We start from the raw sequence: 6,594 nt of genomic DNA on the forward strand, positions 1-6,594 counted from the left end.
TCAGGCGCACATTTCGTTGCCGCGCCGAACGCTGCTTTGCTCGACGCTCACCGCGTCCAATGCGGGGCGCGTAGTCGCTGCCCTGTAGCCCATTGTCTTACACCCCTTGGCGGGTCGACGGGAACGCTGTCGCGTTCCACTCTTGAAGGCGAAGAAGTAATGCATGAGTTGTTTCTTCGTCTAGCCGAACCAAATATAGCCAAGCAACAGCAGTTCACCAGGCTAAACAGTGGTTCAACAACTAAAATAAAGGCTAGTATGCTTCGCATCCTGGGCTTAACCTTACCTAAGCCACAGCCATTTTTCGTCTTTACGTTGAGGTTAATCATAATGGATAACACGTGAGGGAGGTTCCAGGCTACAACTATTGAGGTTACATGAATTCTTCGATCGGTGCAACCCGGTAAATCGTGCCGTAATTCGTTTTGTGCATGCAATGAGAGCGCCGACGCTAATCCGAAGGTTCCAGAAGCGTTCTTTCTCTTTTTATCGCAGCAGCAGTAAAAGACAATTTTTTATACAAGCCTGCTTTTCCAGGGTTATGCCCACGATATTTATTCAAAAGCTTTTGCAATGATTTCGATAGTTAAAATGATGATGCTGTTATCTTTATGAAGCAAAATGTGGCCGTGATCTTACCTCAAACTTAAAACGCTCAACGTAACAGTGAAGTTAAATTTAAATCTGCGAGCGGCTCAGTGTTACACATATGCTATACAGACTGCCTTGCCACGCATGTTGTTCACGTGATACCCTTCATCTATTTTTCCACAATGTAACCGGCAGAGTAATAGTGATACGTATGTATATATTAAAGCAAGACTGATAATGCCAGTTTATATATGTATATGTGAAGCCTGCATATGTGTAACCCTTCGGTTCCATGTGTTCTCGTTCATATATATATATATATATATATATATATATATATATATATATATATATATATATATATATATATATATATATATAAACGAGAAGAAAGGGGGTTAACCGAGGGGCCCGATAATTATTAGTCATATAATGAGAAGCCAACAAACGCTGACACCAAGTACAACATAGGGGAAATTGCATGCGCCTAATAAATGAAATAAAGCAATGATAAATTAATGGAAATTAAAGTGGATGAAAAAACAATTTGCCGCAGGTGGGAACCGAACCCACAACCTTCGCATGTCGCGTGCGATGCTCTACCAATTTCATCCACTTTAATTTCCATTAATTTATCATTACTTTATTTCATTTATTAGGCGCATGCAATTTCCCCTATGTTGTACTTGGTGTCAGTGTTTGTTGGCTTCTCATTATATGACTATATATATATATATATATATATATATATATATATATATATATATATATATATGAACGAGAAAACAGGGAACCGAGGGGTCCGATTTTTACTAATCACATCATAAGAAGCCAACAAATACACAAAGGACAACATAAGGGAAATTACTTGCACTTACTAATTGAGTTAAAGAAATTGGTAAGAGCATCGCGCGCTTAATGAGAAGACATGGGTTCGTATCCCACCTGCGGCCAGTTATTTTTTCATCCACCTTCATTTCCATTAACTTATCGTTTCTTTAATTCAGTTATTAAGTAGAAGTAACCTTAATTTCCCCTATGTTGTCATTGGTGTCTGTTTGTTGGCTTCTTATGATATACATATATGTATATATGCATCTTCGCTGCTTATTCGGCTACGCCTTCTGGCGCATACCGAGTACACGGATAGTTTAGTAGAAAAATTTCTAAGGCAAAGCTAAGTTCCGGAAATCGTGCAACCGCTAGGTGAGATCAGGTATATCGTGTCACACGATAAGGACTCTTAAGCTTTTTCTTTTTCTGTTCGTGAGCAAACCTCGCGGGGCCTGATTGCGGGATAATTACCGTGCATTGTACACGTATACACACTACTGGCTAGACGCTAGAAGACAACGCAAGGAGCAACAAACCACACCAGGTCCGCATTATCCCGTTGCCGCCTCTGTCCACCAGGCTCCAACTCGCGGCGCCCCCCGGCGACGTACGTGCAATTTCCTCACCGCCGCGCGCATGGCGCCGAGCCACAGCTCCTGCGGCGTTAAGCGCACAGCTGCTTATAATTAACGCTTTGTAACTGACACTTGTGCGCACAGATGCTGTGAACGGTTGGTTACTTTCAACGGTGATACTCCTCTGGAGAATAAATATGATTTCAATTGTCGAATGGACTAAATCGGACCAACAGGCCTAAGCGGTTGCAGGGGTTCTGAATTAAGAGGCCTCGGATAGACCTATATTATCTACAAGCGGTGTAGGTTCTTTGCTTATAATTTTTCTACCCGTCACATTTTTTTTAAAACCTCTTATCTGCGCTAGCAAAACTTGGAAGCTTTGTCTGTTCAACGCTCCGGACTGTATTAAATTTTTTCTCCTCCCATAAAAAAAAATCACAGCCACTTAAGTATGCTTACGTGATTTGAATGCGGAAGCATTAGGACTTGTCCAAGTTATCACGCTAAATTAAGGCTTCACCTTAATCCACATCGCTCTAATGTGTACCAACCTTAATTCACCTTAATCCACCTTGCTCTAATTGTACCAACCTTAATGCACCTTGATCCATTTAAATTCACCTTAGTCCACCTTAATAGACCTTAATCAAATTTAATCCACCTTAATCCAATTTTGGAAGCGGCTTCCGTCTGACGCCGTGGCTGTTCACCATGGGATTTCGCACTGCGAGCCGCAGCAGGCCCAGCGCCGGGAACGTGACGTCATCATTTGACCACGTAGGTTCTCTGGTAACGCTGGACGCTCGCCAAATTTTCCGCTTCATTGGGCGTATAAGGCATTTGCCTTAAAACATTGCCGGACAGTTTTACTTCAGAATCAGAGTGAACGCCTGGCAGAGCTATACTGCAATCACGCAAATTTCTCTACATATTTTGATAGGGGCTTGGTGGGTGACCTATCCATGAAACGCCTCAATGTTTAAAAAAACTCAGCGCGAGACTGAACATAAGGGGACAACGAATACAAACAGGTGAAGAAAGCGTGAACTAAACGAAAGGAAGCGGCAAGAAGGCACGAACCAACGGAAAATTTTCGCTTGGTTCAAGCATGGCAACAGAAGAGAAACGTGCGCCTTAGCGGAGACATCCTCGCTGATTCAACTGCTTGTTGGTGGTGATATTTGTTCCATCGGTGATCTTGAGAGGAAGTCGAGGAGATACCTAGTCATTATGGTTCCCCGATTAGAAAATTAGTAAAATGAATGCTAACAGAAATATGTCACTGAACAATAAAAGCATCGAGCGACAAGTCTGTTTCATAGTCCACTGTTCATCGGCCCCTTACCGCATGGTGCTGCATATATTGCATATAGAACTCCTTCAAGCTTAATAGAATTAAAAAGAAACAACACCTTACATATTTACCCCGAATCTGCATCATGTCTATAGCAGTGAAATACATAGTGACCGTCTGTCTGGAAGTATCTCTTTTAAATAATGGCTAGGCAGCAGCTCGTCACACAACACGCAGGAACTTTAGAACTGGTTATTTTGACGATTTCGACACTTTAAGTCAGCTGGATAAAATACCAGTGTTTGTTTGCTGCATTTTTTCAAAATTTTCTGCAATTAGAATGCATTTCTGTAATATTTTGAACGAGAAGACATTCAGATTCTTCTGCGAGGCAAGTATTATTTGCTGTATCAGAAATGATACACCATGCAGTTATGGGTTGTGTGGAGAAGAGTAGATATGCGTTTCCTCAACCGAAAACAAACGTGGTGACAAAATACGATTTTCATTATATATATATATGCAGGGTGCCCCACATAACTTGAGCCAAGATTTTCAAAATTAAAGGCGCGTCGGAAGCGAATGAACCGAACCCATACTATTCGCACTGGTCCATAGTAACTCAAGCATTCTTTGTTTTCCCCCTAACTTGCTAATTAATTAAGCTTAACTACCCAACTTTTCAATTATTAACTGAGGACCCCAAGCATTATATGTAGATTTGTAGAGCACCTTCAGGAATCAACGATCGAGTTGTTTCCTTTACGATACGTCTCACGTAGTCCTTTTTTGCCTGGTTGCAAAGAAAGCCCGTAAAACATGAAAAAAAAATGGAGGGCGCTTAAAGGGAAGCTGAAACACTTTTCGAAAAAAGATGAGTTCTCTGCGGCATTCTACAGTTTTGAGTCCCCTGAACACGAATATCTGGTTCAAAAAGGGCGGAAACAAACGCGAACGGCTGTTTTTTCAAGAAAACGCGCACCAGCGCCTCAGGGCATCGCGCGAACGCCGCTGTTGCCCGTGATTGGTCGGGGCCGCTGTGACGTCAATCGCGGCAGTCGCCGGTGCATCCTATCTACAACAAAGAGAGGAGTGCTCACAGGGCTAAGGCTCTAGTAAATAAACTTAAAGACACACCGGCGCATAACGTAGCGTACGTGGACGCCGCTTGCGGCAGACACGGGGCTGCGGTATCGACGGTGGTTGATGGCGACGGGTGCGTTAAGATAGCGTGCTCCACGTGCACGAGGGACGCCTGTACAGCCGAGGAGGTTGCAGTAGCGCTCGCTTGTGCGGGAACAAAAGCGGGAGTAATATTATGCGATAACAAATTAGCTATCCGAAATTTTAACAAAGGGAGAATCTCGGAAGAAGCCCTCCACATTCTACTCAAAAACCCTCCCAGGAGGGACATAACTTTTATTTGTGTACCAGCCCATGAAGAAGTCCCAGGCAACGAAGCCGCTCATGAGCTCGCCCGAGCACTCTACCACCGGGCAACTCTAGAGCAGCCAGTTCCAGGGATAAAAGATAGCCTGATCACGTACAGGGAAATTGTCGATCACTACAAAGCCGAAAGAAGAATCTTTCCGCCTCCGCATCGGTCTCTCTCTCTGGAGGACGCTCGCATTTGGCGACGCCTCCAGGGAAACAATTACACATCACCACATTGGATCTACTTAACACAGACGAGGGACTATAACGACGCCCTCTGCAAAATTTGTAAGCAAAAAGGTACGCTAGACCATATAATATGGGAGTGTGCTGGTTCCCCAGGGGCCAAGGAAAACATTGTCAGTAAAGAAGCCTGGGAGGCCTTGCTCCAGAGCGAGGCTGAGGATGACCAGCGTCGAGCAATCCGCCTGGCCGTTGAGGCCGTGAAGATTCACCGTCCTCAACGCGCGGGGACTGCTTCGTCCTCCCCCCCTACCTACGTGTAGGTTAAGAGGCGGGCACCCCAGCTCGGTGGAACAATAAAGTTTTCATTCATTCATTCATTCGCCGGTCGGCGCCGCCGTTTCAGAGCGTAGCACCATGTAGCACGCTGTTCTGTTCTGGCTTCATAGCTGAGTTGTAAGCATTATTGAACGTTCTCGCTGTCTCGGACAGCTTGTATTTTCGCCGTACATGTTCCAACCGACAGCCGATACCGAAAACGATGGCGGCAACGGCGGTAACGGCGGCAACGACGATGTTGAGTGTGCCAACAGCGAGAGCGATTTGTGCACCTTCTCGCGCGTTGGAAATCTTAGCTGGTACGTATGTCTTTTTTTTTCATGTAGCTGCACGTTCCAATGACGGGAGAAAAAATGCGCTAAAGTGTCACTGGGAACTTGCTGCTGGAAGAATGCCGAAGCACTAACTTCTCATTAGATTGTAAACACGGGTGCAATTCCGCGATGTCAAGCACCTTGCCGCTGCTTGTCTAAAGTCCCGTGGTTTTTTTAGTGTTGATACACGATCGCGAACATAAGTGCCGCGTTTCAAAGCACGCACATGCAGTGCTGCGAGGTACAGCCACGGAAGTTGCTTATCATACACATCCAGAGATGACCAGAGGTATTATATGTGCAATATTCATACTATGATTCGACGACTTTGCGATTGTGGCTAGATCAAGAATCGGTATGCGTGCTCCATGCTAGTGTTGACATAAAGATATTAGGCAGTTTTAGCACCGCCGTGTGGTAAGCATGATAACTGCAACCGTACGTCGAATGTCACTAGGCAAGCCTATACTCCATTTCATACCTCAGGTGCAACGCTGTGGAAGCTACGCACGAAGTCCGGCCACCAAAATTTATTACTGCGCGCGTTTCCGTCTACGCTTCGCAGCGTGCCAGCGGCGTTTGCTCGCGCGAGCATGCACGTGAAGCTGCCGCGACGGGCAGCTTCACGAAAGAACAGTTTACGAAAATCGCAAAAGAAAAACGTGAGCGGCGGCGGCGGCAGATCTCTCGTAGCGTCGTCGTTCAGTAAAGCGCAGGACGGAAAGAGGCATGCCAGTAGCTGCCAGCACGCCGGTCCGGTAGCTCAGTCCCCGCGAATGACGTCACTCTCGCCGGTTCTCTCCTCTGGCAACCACCTCACCCGGCGCTTCGGGAAGCGATGGGGGCGTGTCCGCGGGGGTGATTTAGAAAGCGATTTCTGCCCCTTATATTAACAAAACAAAGAAAACAATTCGGAACCGTAAATTATTAGGTCTGTTCTTCCCAATCCCAGCAATTCAAGGAAATTGAAAACCGTTTCAGCTTCCCTTTAAAAATAGAGGCGTTAGGACGAAGCTGGTGTGGGCCT

This window comes from Dermacentor albipictus, chromosome 1, assembly GCF_038994185.2.
Source record: "Dermacentor albipictus isolate Rhodes 1998 colony chromosome 1, USDA_Dalb.pri_finalv2, whole genome shotgun sequence".
Lineage (NCBI taxonomy): Eukaryota > Metazoa > Arthropoda > Arachnida > Ixodida > Ixodidae > Dermacentor > Dermacentor albipictus.